This window comes from Lissotriton helveticus, chromosome 5_1 (assembly GCF_964261635.1).
Source record: "Lissotriton helveticus chromosome 5_1, aLisHel1.1, whole genome shotgun sequence".
In the NCBI taxonomy this organism is placed as follows: Eukaryota; Metazoa; Chordata; class Amphibia; order Caudata; family Salamandridae; genus Lissotriton; species Lissotriton helveticus.
Window position 1 is genome coordinate 1,378,431,343 of NC_136065.1, and position 18,255 is coordinate 1,378,449,597.

Consider the following 18,255-nt stretch of genomic DNA (forward strand, 5'->3'; position numbering starts at 1 on the left):
AACAACCATAGTAATTGTCCCTTCTGCCCGAGCAGGATTAAAACTGTGTCCCACATTTTAATAGCTTGCCCCGTGTACGTCAACCAAGACAACACTGTCTGAAATCTGTGTGTTTATTAATGGGGACCAGGGACTTTCGTGAGGCTTATAGACTACTAAAAACTGCAGTGGATGGCCATATAGTGATTGCATTAGCTACGTTTTGGGGCTGGGCATGGGTGATTCGCTGGTCTTTATTGAAGAACAGATAAACATTTTTTTAGTATACATAAATTATGATGCTATTGTATATGTTCTTTTTCTCTTTTATGATTGATTGATGCTCTGCTTAATAGGGGTGTAGCTCTCCGGCCCGTTGTTTGGTTGTGTACTTTTATTCTGTTTTAAATTATTATTTTTTTTAACTAAATTTCGTATATTTGAGTATTCTCCCAGTCACGCTGTTGTGATAGTGTAATGTCATTGTAAAATTCAACCCCTGTCTTTGTAACTTGCTGACTTTTGTGATTTTTTTTTTAATCGAAATAAAATTTATAAATTGGAATTGAGTCAAAGTTATCGTGTAGAAGGGCTTGAGATGGTTGAAAAGCAAGATTGTGAGGACTGCAACCTGCAAAGTGAACAGGGAGACAGCATATGGCATGATTACTGTGGTTGGGGTTTTCACAAGTATATATGCTGCTCCCAATTCAATTCTGGTGGTGGGAGCACCAGGGATGTCACTCACTTTAAGCTGCAGAGGATAGCAGAGGGCAGGCCAGGTCAGGAATGGTGTGTGTGCCAAGTGCCGGGCAGCCAGCAAGGGTCAAGGAAGCATGCAGGCCACCACCCACAGGGCAGCCAATCCACATCCCAGCTCTCTCACTCAGACAACATACAAATAATAGTAGGGAAGGGTCACTTAGCAATATGGATACCAAACAGCACACACACAGTCTTGCACTCTGTCAAGGGAGGTCAGTGGTGCTCCAGGGTTAGGGTCTGGGTAGCCATCTGTTGAGCTGCCCAACACCTTGCCAGGGCCACTCAGTTGTCAGGTCAACCTCTCAGTGGGAATTGTGGGGGTCTAGTCAGCCACAGGAGGGGTACATCAGGCCCATCAGCAGATCAACTGCAGGTTGTTAGTTAGGCATGTTACCCTTGTTACGCCCATAGTTGACGCCTTCTTTCTTTGCCCCTCATCCCACTTTACCCACCCTTTGTGCCAATTGTTGTTTGACCCTCTCATTACACTTTGTTCCATTACCTTCATGTTTTCATTCCACTTTAACAGCCTAATTCCATGTAATTATTCTTGGTCCTTATCTATCAATACATTTTACCACAGACACAGAATGCGTAAAAGCCTCTGATACAATGCTTAATTTGTAAAACAAATAAGTGCTAGGGCTCTCACAAGGAGGCCACAGCAACCTGCACCACACATTGCCCCTGCCATGCTGCCAATGATAGTAACAACACAGCAACGGACCATCACACTCCTACAAGTGTGGCAATTCAGAGTATTTCAAGCCTCCAAAGCTATAAGAATGTCTTGGATAGCAGGTAATTGTCATTTTTAATGTGTATTGAATTAAAATGACCTGTTGTTGTGATCATTTTGAAATTAGTCAGACAGCGCCACCTTGTGGCAGACTATTTCAAGCTCCGGTGTTGACGATTAAGTACCGGTGCCTAGCAACGGAAACCACTAGCTCAAACTAAGCACTGATCAGGCCCCTTATTTGGTCTCATCTTAGTAATCCATATATTACAAAGTATTCCTCTTTTACTTATGCTTTCACTATATTTACCATTGATCCCTTTAATCTTCTTTCTTTTTCTTCCTCAACTCATCGCTTATTTGTCTTATAATGTACCTCAACTTCATCCCTCATTTTTTAGGTCTTGCCTATGCAGCACATGCCCTGTCACTTTGAGATATGCTGTATCCACTCTGTGGGTTTTCAGTTTGCCCATTGTGTTAAACGGTAAAAAATTGTATTTTGTTAAATTAGCCTCTGCTCTCAGCCATTTTGTCTACCAGCTCCATTTTGTGTTTCTGCGGGGACTCTGGTGAAGTCAGAAGTTACGTGTTCACTGAAAGCTGGTAGTATTGATAAGGCTCGCGTGTAAGAGTAAGCAGCCGTGCCCTGTCGAAGGGCCTATGTGCACAGTTGTCTAATCTAGTCTGTTGAGTTGAGGGCCATCCCGTAGTTACCCTTTTTTCCCTCTTGGCTCCTGTGTGAATGAGATAATCTGTTTGCCTGCCAACACCTGTAACCTCCCTTGCCTATCTACAAAGATGACGTGGGTAGGGGTTTATCAGGATTCCACAGTACAGCACGTAGGCGTTGTGTAAGGGGTTGTGTAAGCGTTATGTAAAAATGCCTTAAGAGGGTTATATAAAGTATGATGTAACCGTGACAAAAGTGTTTCAGGTGAATTCCTATGGTACCAAAAATGTATAAAAGTAAGGTTTGAAACTGTTCTAGTTCGTTCCCTCTCATGCACTTGTAGTGTCTGTATGACGCAGCCATCTCGTGAGATATAATAAACCTGTGTTTTGGTCCACTCCAGTGTTGATCCTCATTTACTGAACCTGTAGACAAAAGGGGTCCCTACACCAGTGAGATTGGTAGGAATCTCACTTCTACAATTGCTTCCCAATGTGGGGCCCAATTGAAAGACACAGCTGGACCAGAAGGAGATCGTTTCGACGGGACAGAAACACTAAGGGGCGCCCCGCAGACTGATACTTGCTCTCGCGGCCAAGGTGGTTTTCAGCTTATCGACCTGACCTGGTCTGTGTGTCTGGCTGTGTGTCTCAACTGGGGCTCTTCGGTTGGCATTTTTGAGGTGATCTATTGATCCAAGGATTGGCAGATGGGAGTTGGAGTACTGTGATCAGGTAGGATCGAATTGGTTGTCCTTTTTGAGTTTTGTTGGTAACAGTCATTTGCAAATGTCTTTGACAGGTAATGTGAGAATTTTTTCTCATCTTTTGGGTTTGGCATAAGAGTCTCTTAACACTATTGTTAAGAAGTATTTGGTAAACATGCTTGTTATGAGCACTCTTCATGCACTATGTTGGTTTTTTTTTATTTTATTTTTTTATTGTTGCATCATCAAGCATAAGTACAAGGTAGATCATCTGCTGGCGTGGCGTCAACATTCAGCCACGGACAGCCGTTCGTGCAACTTTTCTGTGCATAAATCTGTGTAATTTGGCATTTCATCCACTGAACATTACAGACCAATCAAACAAGTATTCAGGCTAGGGTACAGGAAACCAGCTCCACAAGGGAGAAAGGAGAGTAATTATAGTCTTGGAAGTCCCCACCAGAGGGGTCTTTGGATCAGGGCCTGTACAGTTCACAGAGCGGTGGTGTCAAGTAACTGGGGGGACGAAACTGTGGGAGGGGGCATGTAGGCGGTAGCAAGAGCGTAGCAGGAGGAGACAGGTGTCGGGCGCCGGGTGGCAAGGGGGTCCATAGCATTCGCTCACAGTGAGGGAAATGTGCCCCGTGCATGTGGGTAGCGGGACGGTCGACATTGGGGCGGGGCATTGACGAGGGGGGCGTGGAGTACCGGAATCCGGTGCAGGAGTTAGGGCATCAGCCAAGGATTATGGGTTCTTCATGCACTATGTTGTTGTTGCAACAAAAATAATATCCTGTAAGAAAGACAGCCAGCACCTTCAGAAGGCTCTCCGAATTATGAAATGTACATTAATTAAGGTATTTCTTCCATACTGTTTAGTGCATAATGGAATAAATATACTAAGGCAGATGCTAGTTTACAGTGGCCACTTCATGGTACCTTTGATTTAAATAAATTGCAATACATAGAACAACAACTTTTTAAAAAGCAAAGTAGGCAGAGTATGTTGGATGTTTTCACGATTATGGAAAAAATATATTAAACAGAAACAGATTAAAGAAGAAAAGGATAGGAAGAAAGCTGAAGAGCAGACTATTGTGCAGAAGATTAAAGAGTTACAGTTAAAAATTCCAGAAGAAAGTGTAGGAAGTGATGAGAGACGATTTAAACTTCAATTGCAGAAAGTATATGTGACTAAGGAAGAAACAGTATTTAAGGGTTTAGAGGAGGATTCAAAACTAGAAGAAATGTTTTGCAGACCAGCCCCGCCTCCTTATTCGCCAAATCCTGTCGGGAATAATGCAGTCCCGACGGTGACTCCCCAGTTACCTCCAGTAGTTCAAATGTATCCTCTATTGCCTGCTGCCTCTGCTGCAACTCATTCATAGAAAGACTGTAGTTCATAAACCTGCAACTCCTAGACGACGTTATAGATCTACCCTTACGGATGGTGACAAAGTGGTATTATTGGTTAGGGCCTGTGAATGGCTTTGGGATGATGATACACGATTGGATGAGGTTTTAACAACTTTAACACAATACCCATAAATGACTCAGCAGGATGTTGTAGGGGAAATGGCTAATGCACTAATAAAGGACTGGAGAACTAATATGAATGAGGAAGGTCCTCGTGAATTAATTAGGATATGTAAAAGGACAAATGAAGAAGCTCTGACCGCTGCTCCCTTAAAACTAGCGGTAGAAGATATATTTACTCAGAAAAGAAAACTTAAGAGGCTCATGTTGGCCTTGAATAAAGCTTTCCATATGTGAGAAGTAAGCCCTGTATTTCAAGCAGCCGTAGGCGACGGTCAGGGTGTTAACGCTGCTGGGTTCCGGTTCCAATGGATTTATACCCCTTGGAAACGATCGGACGTATTGGCCCTTACAAATTATTTGCCTAACCCTAAAAAAAACAGCATGCATTTTATGATGAATTGAATGCTGCTGCAACTTCTTGTGTTATGAATTTAGTTGATATTGATATGTTTTTCGGATTGATATTGCCCCCTGACCTTTGGCGTATGGTTCACAAACAGGACCATGAGGCCTTTGGTGGGCGCAATTACAAGTGGCGGATATTGATAGGAAAGCCGGGAGAAACCACCACATCTTATATTAGATTTACCGGGTCACATCATTACTTATTTGAAAGAGATAGTGCCACCAAAGAAAATATCATGGGCGAAATTGGTAGCTTGCAAACAAAGGAAAGATGAGTCGTCCCTGATTTTTTCACAAGTTTTGAAACGACGTTTCATGATTACAGTGGTCAAGACACAACTTCTGATACAGGTCAACATTTATTTGTAGACAAATTCGTAGCTAACTTGTTACCTGAGATTCCGCAAAATTTACGAGTAGCTGAAAGTACGTGGGCTTCCTCTACCGCGCCAAAGATTTTTGTAGGTAATAGTGATTGTAACACTGTATTGACTACAACAGGTCAGACTCTTAGTAGTTTTCTAGCATCCCATAATACATATTTTATTTGTGGGAATAAGGGTTATTTCTATCTACCTCCAGGATGGTTAGGGATATGTTACGTATCTTTCCTCATCCCCTCCGTTTATTTAGCTCCAGCTTCTTATCATAAGACTGGACTATCACCTCTCAATCCTTTATTCGCTCGGACCAAGAGAATGATAGATATTAAAGCAGTGGATCAGACTGACACCTCAGTGCAAAAATATGTTGACGTGAACTTGGGTATGTTTTTCTTAACAGTAGGAACATTGAACGATGCAGATAGAGCACCTTCGACCGTTGCAGTATAACGTTGATTTGTTTTTTTATTTTTCACGTCTCCTGTATTCACAAAGGTTTTTATATATATAAATGTGTTTAAAATATACTCTCGATTGGAAAAAGTTTATTTAGCAGAGGCTAAAAAGAGGGACTGTTAAACGGTAAAAAATTTAATTTTGTTAAATTAGCCTCTGCTCTCAGCCATTTTGTCTACCAGCCCCATTTTGTGTTCCTGCGGGGACTCTGGTGAAGTCAGAAGTTGCGTGTTCACTAAAAGCTGGTTGTATTGATAAGGCTCGCTTGTCAGAGTAAGCAGCCCTCCCCTGCCGAAGGGCCTACATGCACAGATGTCTAATCTGTTTGCCCGCCAACGCCTGTAACCTCCTTTGCCTATCTACAAAGATGACATGGGTAGGGGTTTATCAGGATTCCACAGTACAGCATGTAGGCGTTGTGTAAAGGGTTGTGTAAGCATTATGTAAAAATGCCTTAAGAAGGTTATGTAAAATGTGATGCAACCATTACAAAGGGGTTTCTGGTAAATTCCTATGGTACCCAAAATGTTTAAAACGCAGGTTTGAAACTGTTCTAGTTCATTCCCTCTCAGGTACTTGTGTGTCTGTATGACTGAGCCATCTCATGAGATATAATAAACCTGTGTTTTGTTCCACTCCAGTGTCGATCCTCATTTACTGAACCCATAGACAAAGGGTGTCCCCGTACCAGTGAGATTGGTAGGAATCTCACTTCTACAATTGCTGTGTATTTGTTTCTTCATTAGTCCTTTCCAAGAGCTTGCTTCTACGTGGGTAATCTGTGCTTTTTTGTCCCTCCTTCTTGTGTTTTGCTCCCTGCCATGGAGCACTGGCCTATTACTTGTATACTTTCACTTTTTCTTGTCTATTTCAGTTTGTGAATGCGCACTATTTTTTTGTTTCTTTCAGTTTGTGTTTTGGGATGGTTCCCTTTTGTTTTTTTGTAGTGTTGATGCTCATGAAGCCGCTTCTCTAATCATCCTCTAAATCTTGTCCTTATCTTGTCACATTTGCTGAATTCTGAGGGTGCCTGTTCTATCAACCCACACCCTCCCTCACCGCTGCCGGCCCAATCTCTCGTCGTCCGCTCTTTGCATCTCCTCCCCTGAGTCCTGCTCTAACTTTCCAGCCCCCGTTTCAACTGCTTCCAATGGAGAGATACATGCACGAGTGAGACCATCACCCAGAGGCACAATGCATTAACAATAATTATCGCAAACATATATGCAGACCCAAAATGTTACAGCTACATATTTTATAAAACAAACCGTTTTCTTTTGTCTATTTTAGTTTGTGCATGCACACTACTTTTTTCGTATCCTTCAACCTGCATTTTGGGAAGGTTCCCGTTTGTTTCTTTGTAGGGTTATGCTCCTAGTGCCGTCTTAGTAAACAGCCCTGAAAATCTTGTCCTTATATCATCACATTTGCTGGTTTCCGAGGGGGCCTGTTTAGTCCACCCACCACCTCCATCATTGCTGCGTGCCCCCTACATCATTGACCTCTCTTTCGCTCTCCTCCCCTCTGAGTCCCGATTTAGCTTTGTAGTCCCTCGTTACAACTACTTCCAATGGACAGCTGCATTCACATATGAGACCAACCATCCCCCAGAGGCACAAAGCATTAACATTAATTATTGCAACCATATATGCAAACCTAAAACTTTACAGTTATGTATTTTATAAAAGGAACTGTTACTGCAAAGCTTTGCAGCTACCCCGCTTGTTCCGAAAGTTAACATTCAGGAGCAAGGAAAGCAGTTAGTTGTGTGAGCAGTCTACTTCATCATCACATGACTCAAGTTCGCTTTCGAGTTGTGCAGGGATGAAGCTGCAAGAAGTGATTGATTTACAGACACTAATTCACACTTTTATGTCAATACTCCACAAACCAGCTACCACCTCTCTTATATGTTTTGATAGTTTTGCCTTTTTTATAATAGTATTACTTCATTATTGTGATTTTTATTTTACACATGTTAACAGAGTCTGAGCAAATACTTTATTGCATTAGTAATAGATACATACCCAAATACAGCAACTGAAAAATGGCCAGTCAATCTTTGCAAAGGGCCTTCCACTACACAATACATCACCGCATTTTTAGTAACTTTTGATCCATTTGAGCTAGAACTAAATTGTTTTCGTTTAAATCGGCAAATTATGCATCCGATTTTGAATTATGTAGCAAATCCATAATCTGTTATGATGAAAATGGCGCTGCTGCAGAATCTAATAAATCCAGTGCCCTGGTAATTTTACAGTATAATACAGCAAATGTTTGTAATAGTATTACTTCGTTAGTGCAAGTTTTTACATTACACGTTAACACAGCCTGGGCAAATATTTTACTGCATTACTATCAGTTAAATACCCAAATACAGCAACTGAAAAATGGCCAGTCAATCTTTGAAGAGGACCTTCCACTACACAATATATCACAACATTTTTAGTAACGTTTAATCCATTTGAGCTAGAATTAAATTGTTTTTGTTTAAATCGGCAAATTATGCATCAGATGATGAATTATGTAGTAAATCCATTATGCAGAAAATGGCGTTGCCACTGAATCGAATGAAATCCAGTGCCCTGACAATGAATGTAGAAAGTGGTGAAGGGGTAGCTGGTAAATATGAATACACCACTTATGGAATGTAAAGGTGTTTCTGTGACTGTGATGAAGAGAAAAAGTATATTTTCACAACAATTTTCTGTTTCATGTGCACTACAGCAGTATAATAGCTTGCTTGTATTAAGTGGTTAACACTGCATTTTTACCATTTCAAAACATTGCCAGCAACAGGCAGAAATTGTTCTCACTGTAACAGTACTATATGTATCTACCTCAGAAGGATGAAAGGCCGATGTGGCAGCGGGGTGGGGGGCTCTCGAAATCTGCATGCAACACAAAATCTGAGTAATTGGCGTTTACACTGCTCAGTGCATAAGCAGATCAACATTGAATTATCTCATGCCAACTGTTTCATGTACCCTCAGAATTCAAAGGTGCTCGAAACTGACGGCATTGGTTAGTTTTGAAAGTGTTTGCAACTGCATTAACACTAAATCTGAGAAACCAAACCGGGTGTGGACTACCCAGTTAATCGTTGCAGTATGGTTTATGCAACTCACCACACACATAGTCCTGGCTGCCGCTGTATGAATGTAGTAAGTTGTGAGCTGTGTACGTGCAGCATGATGGAGGGCAGGCGTACTCTGCGCCCTACAGCAGTGCACCAGTTCGGGGCGCCCTCCCCACGCGCGTGTGGTTTGTGAACCCCGAGAGACGAGTAGCACCTGGCATTTATTAAAGCCCAAGTTCGAGTTCACCCTGCCGTACCCATCTGGTTTAAAGAACGGGGGGTGCACCAGGGTCGGAAATGAGATTAGCACGGAGAGGAATGTCGGTGGGTGACGAGTCACGACAGTTAGCTACGCGCCACAACTAGTAAACGGAGATACTAGTGACATGTATACAACCGTGTGCTGGGTCTACGAATAGTGGTGGGAAAAGGATCCTCTTATTAGGGTGAAGAGCGGGAGGGTTTCCGTGAGACTGTCAAAGCAGCGCTTCGAAGGTGCCCTCGGTTCAAGCGTTGACAGTGTGTTTACTCGAGCTTCGTAACGCGCTCAGCCTCTGTGCAGCGCAAGGAGCGTGGCTCGAGCGAGGCAATGCCAGTGCGCGCGGCTTAACTGGCCTTGTATTTGATCAAGAAGTACTCTCGCAAGCCCGTGCTTACGGGTAAAGATGGGCGAGCCACTGAATCTAGGACAAAGGTAGTGCCAAATACATGGATCAGCTCAAGGTCCTCTTCGAACCTCGAGCCAAACAAAAAAGGACCAGAGCTAGCTTGTGGTTTCAGCCGTTCGTCCTCTTATCTCAATCACCAAGCTTCATCTCCATCAACCTCACAAATTCACAACATGAAGCCAGGAACCCTGGAATCAATCCTGGCTTCCAGTCTGACCAAACTGTGTGATCCTAGGCAAATGTATTTATTTGACTGTGCCTCCTTTTTCTTTACCATCACATTTTAGTGTGCCTTAAAATACACCAGTGCCTTAAAATACACCAGTTTAGGAAGAATAATGTACGAAACTCTTATAAATGTTGATAATTTAATACTGCTCCATATGATCTGCAATAACAACCTAAGCCACATGTAGGATGCATATGACAACTCAATTGCCTTACGATTCACTTTTGGCATGGTCGCCATGGTGGTGGGGGAGTGGCACTAATGTTTCCAAGTTTATGTTTGGAAACTATCACTTCTTATAAATGTCTCAAAGCAGTAATACAGTCTAATGTACAGAAGAGAAATATTTCTGTAAAGAAATTCTCTTTTAGAATTTTTAAGGGTCTCATGCATGTTTTTACATGACGATTTACAAGTCAAATTATATCGAGGGCTCGGCCCGGGTTATGGCTCTTATAGCCAAGTCAAACCATTGGCTCATTCCTCTCTTTTAATTCCCTGGCTCAACCACCACTACTTACAGGTAAATTCGAGAATCCAAAGAACGCGGAACGTTATCTGAAGATTAAGGGCTCATGGAAAGTCACTGTATTTACACCAAAGCAACAAAAGATGGAACGTGCAATTGTATTTCCACCCCAACCACTGAATCATTCACCAAATAAGTATTCCATACTCGAAATGGAGCGCTGGCATGTGCTTGGACTGTGGAGCATTTGAGAGCAGATGTAGGGGATGTCATTTTTTATCATTTATTCTAACAACATATAACGAAATGTTGTCTTTAATTCAAGCCTACCAAACAGTGCAACTGTCAGGTTGAAAAAACCTATTGTCAGCGTACCAAGAACTTACAGGGACTTAAAGCCCACCTATTGCGTACAATGGGTTGGCTGTATTGTCACGCTCCTATACTCGCTTCTTATTTGATGGCTTGCTTCAGCCATCATGGGTTTGTCCCCTCCCCCGGAGCATAGCATCCTGTCCTCCACTGACCACTTTCAGGAAACTACTTCTTCAGTTTGCTTAGGCACTACATGAGAATGCATGTATTCCAGATCTCCCTTCTGTACTTCCACTCCCCCCCTAAACTCCTTACAGTTCTCTCACAACCATGGTTTTGCCTGCAATCCGTGTTTCTTTCTTATGCCCATATGCTTCGTACTCCCAGCGCTCTGTGTTGGTCTCTCTTCCTTGTGTACTTCTCCACCGGTCACCCGTTTTGACACAATGACATAAGATCTCAGATATTTACAGGCGTATTACATGTATCCAACATTTACAATTTTAGGGACGTGTAAGTTCAGTGAGTTGCCCAAAATCATATGATTTTCAGTCAAGTGGCAGACCAGGGATTACAACAGATCTCCAAACCACAGAATCTGAAATTAGCCACTAGATCACATCTCATCAATGACTGTCATATTTAACAAATAGTGTGCAACTGCAGGGTGTACAAAAGCCACAAACTTTTCAAGATACATATGACTCCCACAAATGTTAGCTTTACGAGAGAACGCTGGTTTGAAGCAGCAATATACAATTGGACTCTTCAATGTTTAAGGATTTTCCAAATAGGCCTTGCCCAGGACAGACACTCTTAAAATTGCTAGAGGTTGCAGCTATTAAGACACTTGTCTAGAAGTTAAAGTTTACAAATATTTCAGAAGCAGGAGGCCTGATATTAATATAGCATGTAGCCACAACATATGTTATTCTTGTTCTGGAGTTTCTGAGGTAACTCTGGCAGAAACATTATTTCCTTAAGGCGTAAACCAAATGACACCTCCGATAGCAAAATCTTTTGGAGACAGTGTGGGAACTGAGCAAGAGGTGAGCCCACCGCAGAGTTATTTTCAACAATGTAATCTATACTACAGACCACTGGAATTATGCAATTCTGAGCTGCTTTTTTGGCATATTTATGGATTTCCACATAATCCATCATCTGCTGCATAATCTGCATATTTTAACAAAAATAAAAAAAATATTTTAAGCTCAAACAGATCAAAAGTTACAAAAAACTTGATGACATTTTCGCACATGGTGGAAGGCCCTTTGTAAATGTTAACTGGTCATCTTTCAGTTGCTTATTTCTGTATTTGGTTGTTAACTGGTACTAATTATATGAAATGTTTGCCCAGACAGCATTACCATGTGTAAAAAGTACAAAATAATGAAGTAATACTCTCACAAAATGTGTCACAAAATTAGCCTTTTCTTGCATCATAATTTTGTCAACCCTACTGTCTAATTTGGTGAGCCCCACCAACATACTTCCAGAGTGACATTCCTTGGAAATTTGTGATGGATAACATACAGTAAACCTTTACCCTCCATTTATCACTTCCTCCTTTATCCCTCTGTTCCATTTTGACCATAACATACCCTACTTTCCCCTTCTCACGCGCCTATATTTAGTATTTCTATTCACCTTTGATCCTTTTAATAACCTTTCATACCCTTTCTGTCCTTATCTACTTCCCCACATTCTAATTTTGCCTAACAGCTCAACATTCTAATTGTATTCCTTCCTGTTTGGTCAGTGCTTTAAATGGGCCAGCACTGTCTGGTACGGAGTACTAGCACTTTTTTTATTTTGGGAGGGAGAGTACCAGCACTTTTCAAGAGAAATGCTTTACTTTTAATTGGAGAGTACCAGCACTTCTCAGAAACAAGCAGGTACTCCGGTACAGAGTACCTACCCGCACTTCTATTTTTCCATTTCAAGGACTGTGTTTGGTCCATTTTGTATCCTCATTTTCTCCTTTTGCTAAGACTCACAACCACCTTTCAGCACCTCTTTTTGCCCACTCAGTCATTCTTACAAGCTCTTACTTCTCTGATCCTTCAGCCTTTTCTTTCATTCTTTTATCCTTTCTGCCACCCTCTCACCGTTTTCTTCCCCTACTTATTCTTGATTTAAAAAACATCTCATCCTCAAATGTAGTCATTTTAAGCCGCCTCTAATCTTTATGGCTGTTATTCTCCATTGTACAAAATGTGTAACACTTGTTTTGTCCCCTGTCCCTTTTACTGCCACCTTTGTGGGCCAACCTCATTCAAAATTCCCTTGTGTACTTCTTCCATCCCTGTTCATCCTTTCAACTTTTCCCTCCTCTAGTGGATTTCAACTTCCTATATCACTACACCATGGGCCCCTTCTCAACCCATTTAGGTCTTCTCGGTTACTCTCATGGCACTCTCCTCCAACCCCTCAATCTGCCACTACAAACGCCTACGAAACCCTCCCTCTCACCCTTTTTAATTCAACACTGCATCGCCCATACACAGCTGCCTTCCCCTGCATTTCACAATCGCAAACTTTGATCGCTGTGGAGGACTCCCATCTATTCCTTTATTCGCCGTTTTTTGGGGGACATACCCAACAATACCCCACCCAAGCACCCATGCATCTTTTGGCCCACTGCTCAAACCTAATTTCTCTTATAATACAGCATCTTTCCACTCTCTCCGAACTCTACTTGGCACACCTTAGTTCTTGCAAAGATTGCTTTATCGGTACCATCATTTCTTCACTTCCTCCCTTTGAGGCGCTTTCAACCCCGTCTCCTTGCTCCCTTCCTTAGCCCCTCCACGGTTCGCGGCACAGTACCTGCCACCGGTTCCACCCGCACCTCAGCCCGACAGCGTTGCGACTGCCAGGCTCTGCTACCTCGAACGTCGCACGGACCAAAGCCACGCCCAAGGCTCCGCCTCCGACGAGCCAATTGGAAGCCAGTCTCCGTTAATCCCGCCCATGTCCTGTGTTGTTACTCTCGAGTAACCGCCTCTGACCTCGCGCTCTGAACTGCCAACCGCCAGAGGCACCGCCTACCCAAACTCAACAGCTTTTTCACTGGCTCTCTTTGACCGCTGTCAATCTCTTCGGCGACGGGTTTGCGAAATTAGCCTCATATCTTTGAATCTGGAAATCTATTTTGTCAGGTTTACTATGTTGTTTTAGTCAGCACACAATACAGGGGTGTGTCAATATTATAAATGGTTTGATTTACAGGACTCAGATGGTGCTGCAGAAAGGGAACTACTATTAGGGTGACCAAGTGGCATGGGTGCAAATTCAGGACGGTGAGTGTAAAAATTCAGGACGAAGGGTCAAAATTCAGGACAAAAATTCAGGACAGAAGGTCAAAATTCAGGACAAAAATTTGGCAACAAAAGGTACGTTTTATAGACACAGCGGAGGTGGTGCAATAGTATACAAGTAAGTAAATATGTTAATGTTAATGTTACTGCCATTTGTGAAGCGCACTGTTACCCTACGGGTGTCCTGGAGCTGAAAGATCAAAATGTCCTACTGAAGTCTAAACAGAAGAGGAGGCCGAATTAACTGGACTGGAACAGCCATGTCTTAAGGGCTTTCCTAAACTCCAGATGATTAGTTAAGTGCCTGAAGTACAGTGGCAGGTCATTCCATGCCTTAGCTGCTCCGAACATAAAATGTCTGCCTCCCCAGTTGGATTTTCTAACCAAGGGCACCCGAACCAGTTTCGCTTCAGATGAGCGCAGGGTTCTCCTCGGCACATACCAATGGAGGTTCTGTCTAAGATGCAGAGGGCCGAGACCAACGAGAGATTTATGGACTATGCACAAAGCCTTGAAGATAACCCGCTTCTTTACGGGCAACCAGTGTAGTTTCTTTAGCGCCGCTGATATTGAAGCCTATTTAGGTGTTTTAGTCAGTAATCTAGCTGCCGCATTTTGCAAGAGCTGAAGCTTTTTCAAAGAACCTTCCTGTATGTTTAAGAAAAGACTGTTGCAATAGTCCAATTTGGACATGACTAGGGCAGTAACAACGGTTTTCTGACTATCCGATGGAAGGAGAGGGAGAATTTTTTTGCAGGATCGTAAAATAAAGGATGTGGATGAAACCACTGCATTAACCTGGCCCCTCAGACAGAATTTACTATCGATATAAACTACTCTCAAATTCTTTACCTTCCTCACAGGTTGAGGGAGAGGGCCCATTTCATCCGGCCACCAGCTAGGCGACCAGAAATTTGCATTGTTGCCAAATAGAACCACCTCCGTCTTACTCGAATTGAGCTTAAGACAGTTTTAGTTCATCCAGCAACCTACAGCTGATAAGCAGCCCTGGAACCGGGTGGCCATATCATTTAGCCTGTCTGGGAGCAGCGACACAACAATTTGTGTGTCATCTGCGTATGATGTTAAATTGAACCCAAAGGATTCAATCAAAGGCGCCAATTGAGCAACATAAATGTTAAAAAGGTTAGGACTAATTGAAGATCCCTGGGGGGCCCCACATGGTAATGAGAAAGGTTTGGATGTATACCTCCCCAAGGCAACCGCCTGGACCCTGTCCGAAAGAAAAGATTTGAGCAGCATCCAGGCCGCCCCTTCTACCCCGATCTCTCGCAGCCTGTCCATCAGTAGGCTGTGATGGACAGTGTCAAAGGCCGCAGAGAGATCTAACATTATCAGAGCAGCGTGTCCTCCCTTATCTAAACTGGTTCTGATCTCGTCAGTGGATTTTAGGAGGGCGGATTTCGTACTATGCCCACCCCGGAAACCCTATTGAGTAGGGTCTAGACTCTGAGAGGCTTCTAGGAATGCACTAAGTTGAGTGTTCATAATCTTTTCAATTATTTTAGCCGGTACAGGAAGTCTAGAGATAGGTCTAAAACTATTGGAATCCTTGGGATCGAGATTGGATTTCTTCAATAGGGGCATTATAGATGCACTTTTCCAGGTCATGGGGAAAAAGCCTTCCTCAAACATTGTGTTGAAAATAGGTGTTAAATGGAGGGCAACTGGTTCCGCCACTAATTTGAGGGTAGATAGTGGGAAAGGGTCAGTAGGTGAACCCGATTTGGCCGACATGATCATTTTAAAAATCTCCTGGACTGGACTGGAAGGAACTTATCAAATTGGACGGACGCATGAGCTGTTAAAGAAAAATCTGAATTGGCTGTAAGGTGGGGCTTAGTAGTGGAACCCGACAGCGAGATAAAAATAGTGTCCACCTTGTTGAAGAAAAATTCGGCAATGGAGTCACACAGCTCTAGGCTAGCCTCAATAGGGGGGGGGGAGGATGAGCCAAGTCAGTGACCGTTTTAAACAGTTCCCTTGTCGAATTCTTCGCCTGCTTGATTTTATTTACAAAATAATCCTGTTTGGTTTTAGCTGACAGAAGTTTATATTGAGCCAGGGTCTGTTTATATTCTGTTCTCGCTGATACATTATAATCCTTTCTCCAAGCTCTTTCAGAGCTTTTGCAGACCAATTTTTTGTCTCTGAGCTCTTGGGAATACCAAGGAGAGGAGGGGCGAGATCTGTTAGAGTGTCTGGGTTTATCCGGAGCCAGTTTATCCCCAGCTGATTCAAGCCAGTTATTAAACGTTATAGTTGCCATGTCAAGATTTAAGGGCTGCACAGGTACTGAGGAAGACAAAAGGTCCACAAGGTAATTTGTTTTTATCTTATTACAGGCTTTACAGTAAGTGGGCTTCATTATAGGTTTTTTAATAGTCCTATGTGGTAAAGCTACACTAAACAGCACCTCCTTGCGATCTGACCAGACCAGTGGGAGCAGCTCTAAAAACTCCAATTTGGCGTTGTTGGAAAAGATCCCATCAAGTGTCCAGCTTTATGAGTAGCCCCCCTATCTTTCTGTGTGAGACCTAACTGTTCATAAGATCTAACAGGTCAGAAGTATCTGGGTCACCATCGTTCTCCAGATGAAAGTTAAAATCACCTAGCAATGTATATGAGTCGGAGCATAATTTGTTTTCCAGCATATTACATGCTTGAGCCAAGAATCTGTTCCTTGAACCCGGCGGCCTATAAATGAGGGTCCCTTTAAAAGAATGCTGATGCGAAAGCTGGAAACAAAATTCCAGCGCTTCACAGTCTTCCATGGTGGAATTGGCAAAGGATGCTCTAAGCGACCTTAAATAAATGATTGCTAGCCCACCAGCCTTTTTATGGGGTCTATTAAAGGCGTGCACTATATAGTTAGGTGTGGTCGCTTTTACCAGATCCGGATCAGACGCTTAATCTGTCCAGGACTCTGTAATAAAAGCAATGCTAATTTGTTCATCCTCAATTAAGGTGGCACAGTCGATACTATGTTTTACCAAGGATCTAGCGTTTACCAAGACACATTTGAACACCTTAGTATCCCCCTGCTTCTGAGCTCTACAGTTGTTAGCCAAGTCCGTCCTACTATGAAAAAGGACTTCTGGTAATTGGATTTTACAACCCTGACAGACTAAAGTGCCCTGAGGGACCTCTGTGCTGGGGATGATACAGATACAATTCTGTTGTGGAAACGAAGTATTAAGACTATGAAGCTTACCGCTCGAATAAGGCTCCAGTCTGACAATCTCTATAACCGAACGGGCAGGGGGGCTGGCGCTGTGCGCGGGCCGTGTGCGGATGGGCGCAGACGGGCTTGCCTTCGGCGCACCTGTGGCGCGCCCGCTGCACGCGTCCTCTGCGCGCTTGCGTCAGGTCTGCTTTTTACGTGCAATTAGGGAAAGCGACTAGCGCGCTGACCCAGCTTCCTCCCAAGATGGTGGACGCCAATGCCCAGCAAACCCCGGAAAGTCTGGCTCCAAGCACTGAAAGCAGAGCTCACAATAGCAGGTAAAAAAGATTAAAAACCAGTGTTGCGCCAAACAAAGTATTTTACAATAATAAAAAAAAAAAGTGCTGCGAGTACAATCGCAATGGTGGTCTCTCCCGGCTGTGCCTCAGGAGGACATTAATCTATGGGGTGCGCTTGCGCCAGGTCTGCTTTTTACGTGCAACTATGGAGAGCGACTAGCGCGCTGACCCAGCCTCCTCCCAAGATGGTGGACGCCAATGCCCAGCAAACCCCGGAGAGTCCGGCTCCAAGCACTGAAAGCAGAGCTCACAATAGCAGGTAAAAAAGATTAAAAACCAGTGTTGCTCCAAGCAAAGTATTTTACAATAATTTTTAAAAAGTGCTGCCAGTACAATCGAAACAGTGGTCTCTCCCAGCTGTGCCTCAGGAGGACATCAATCTATAGGCAACCAACATAAGTACAAGTCAAAATAGGTTTATATTAGGTTGAGATACCGTGCACTTCACGTTTTTAGGTCTCGCCTGAGCCAGCTCATGCGCTGCCCTGCGAGACATTTAGTAAGTGGGCATTTAAAAATCCTACCACAGTTTTTTGGCTGGCATAGAGCGTGCGGTTACGCGCACAATGACGAGTAGAGGGGCCATCTGGCTTTCTTCTCTCGTCATGGTGTGTGCACGTTGCACACCACTCGCCAGCCTGCTTATAATTTTGCATTCGCGGGCACGCACCACTTCTGGTGCTTTTTTTTTCTTTTAGCGCGCGCACAGAACTCCCGGGCTTGTTTTCACGCACGCACACACCACTCGCGTGCTTGTTTCGCTGATGCTCTGCTCCACTCTGCCCTTTTCAAGAGGTAAATTAGAAGCATGATTTATGTGGCCCGAGATTTGTTAATTGTTTACAGAGTGAAAGCTCTTTCTCTCCTGATCTTGTCTCTCCCTAGCTTCGCAACCCCTCCCCTTATTTGCCTCCCTTTTTCTCCCTCCCTCCCTATCTTTCCTCACTATCATTCTACCTCTTACGCCATATCTTATTA

At 43.3% G+C, this 18,255-nt stretch overlaps 1 protein-coding gene across 8 annotated transcripts in view; it reads right to left on the reverse strand.

Moving 5' to 3' along the window:
* Window positions 1-13,317, reverse strand: part of FKBP5 (FKBP prolyl isomerase 5) — a 796,880-nt gene extending 783,563 nt beyond the window's left edge. For 2 of the 8 annotated variants that reach the window (XM_078644332.1, XM_078644329.1), the window contains exon 1: window positions 13,119-13,171. The gene's annotated coding sequence lies outside the window, so the exon portion shown is untranslated. Of the gene's footprint in view, window positions 1-13,118 lie in introns of all 8 variants that reach the window. The other 6 variants (XM_078644330.1, XM_078644336.1, XM_078644335.1 and 3 more) reach the window with 6 other exon arrangements.
* Window positions 13,318-18,255: the final 4,938 nt, after the last annotated feature.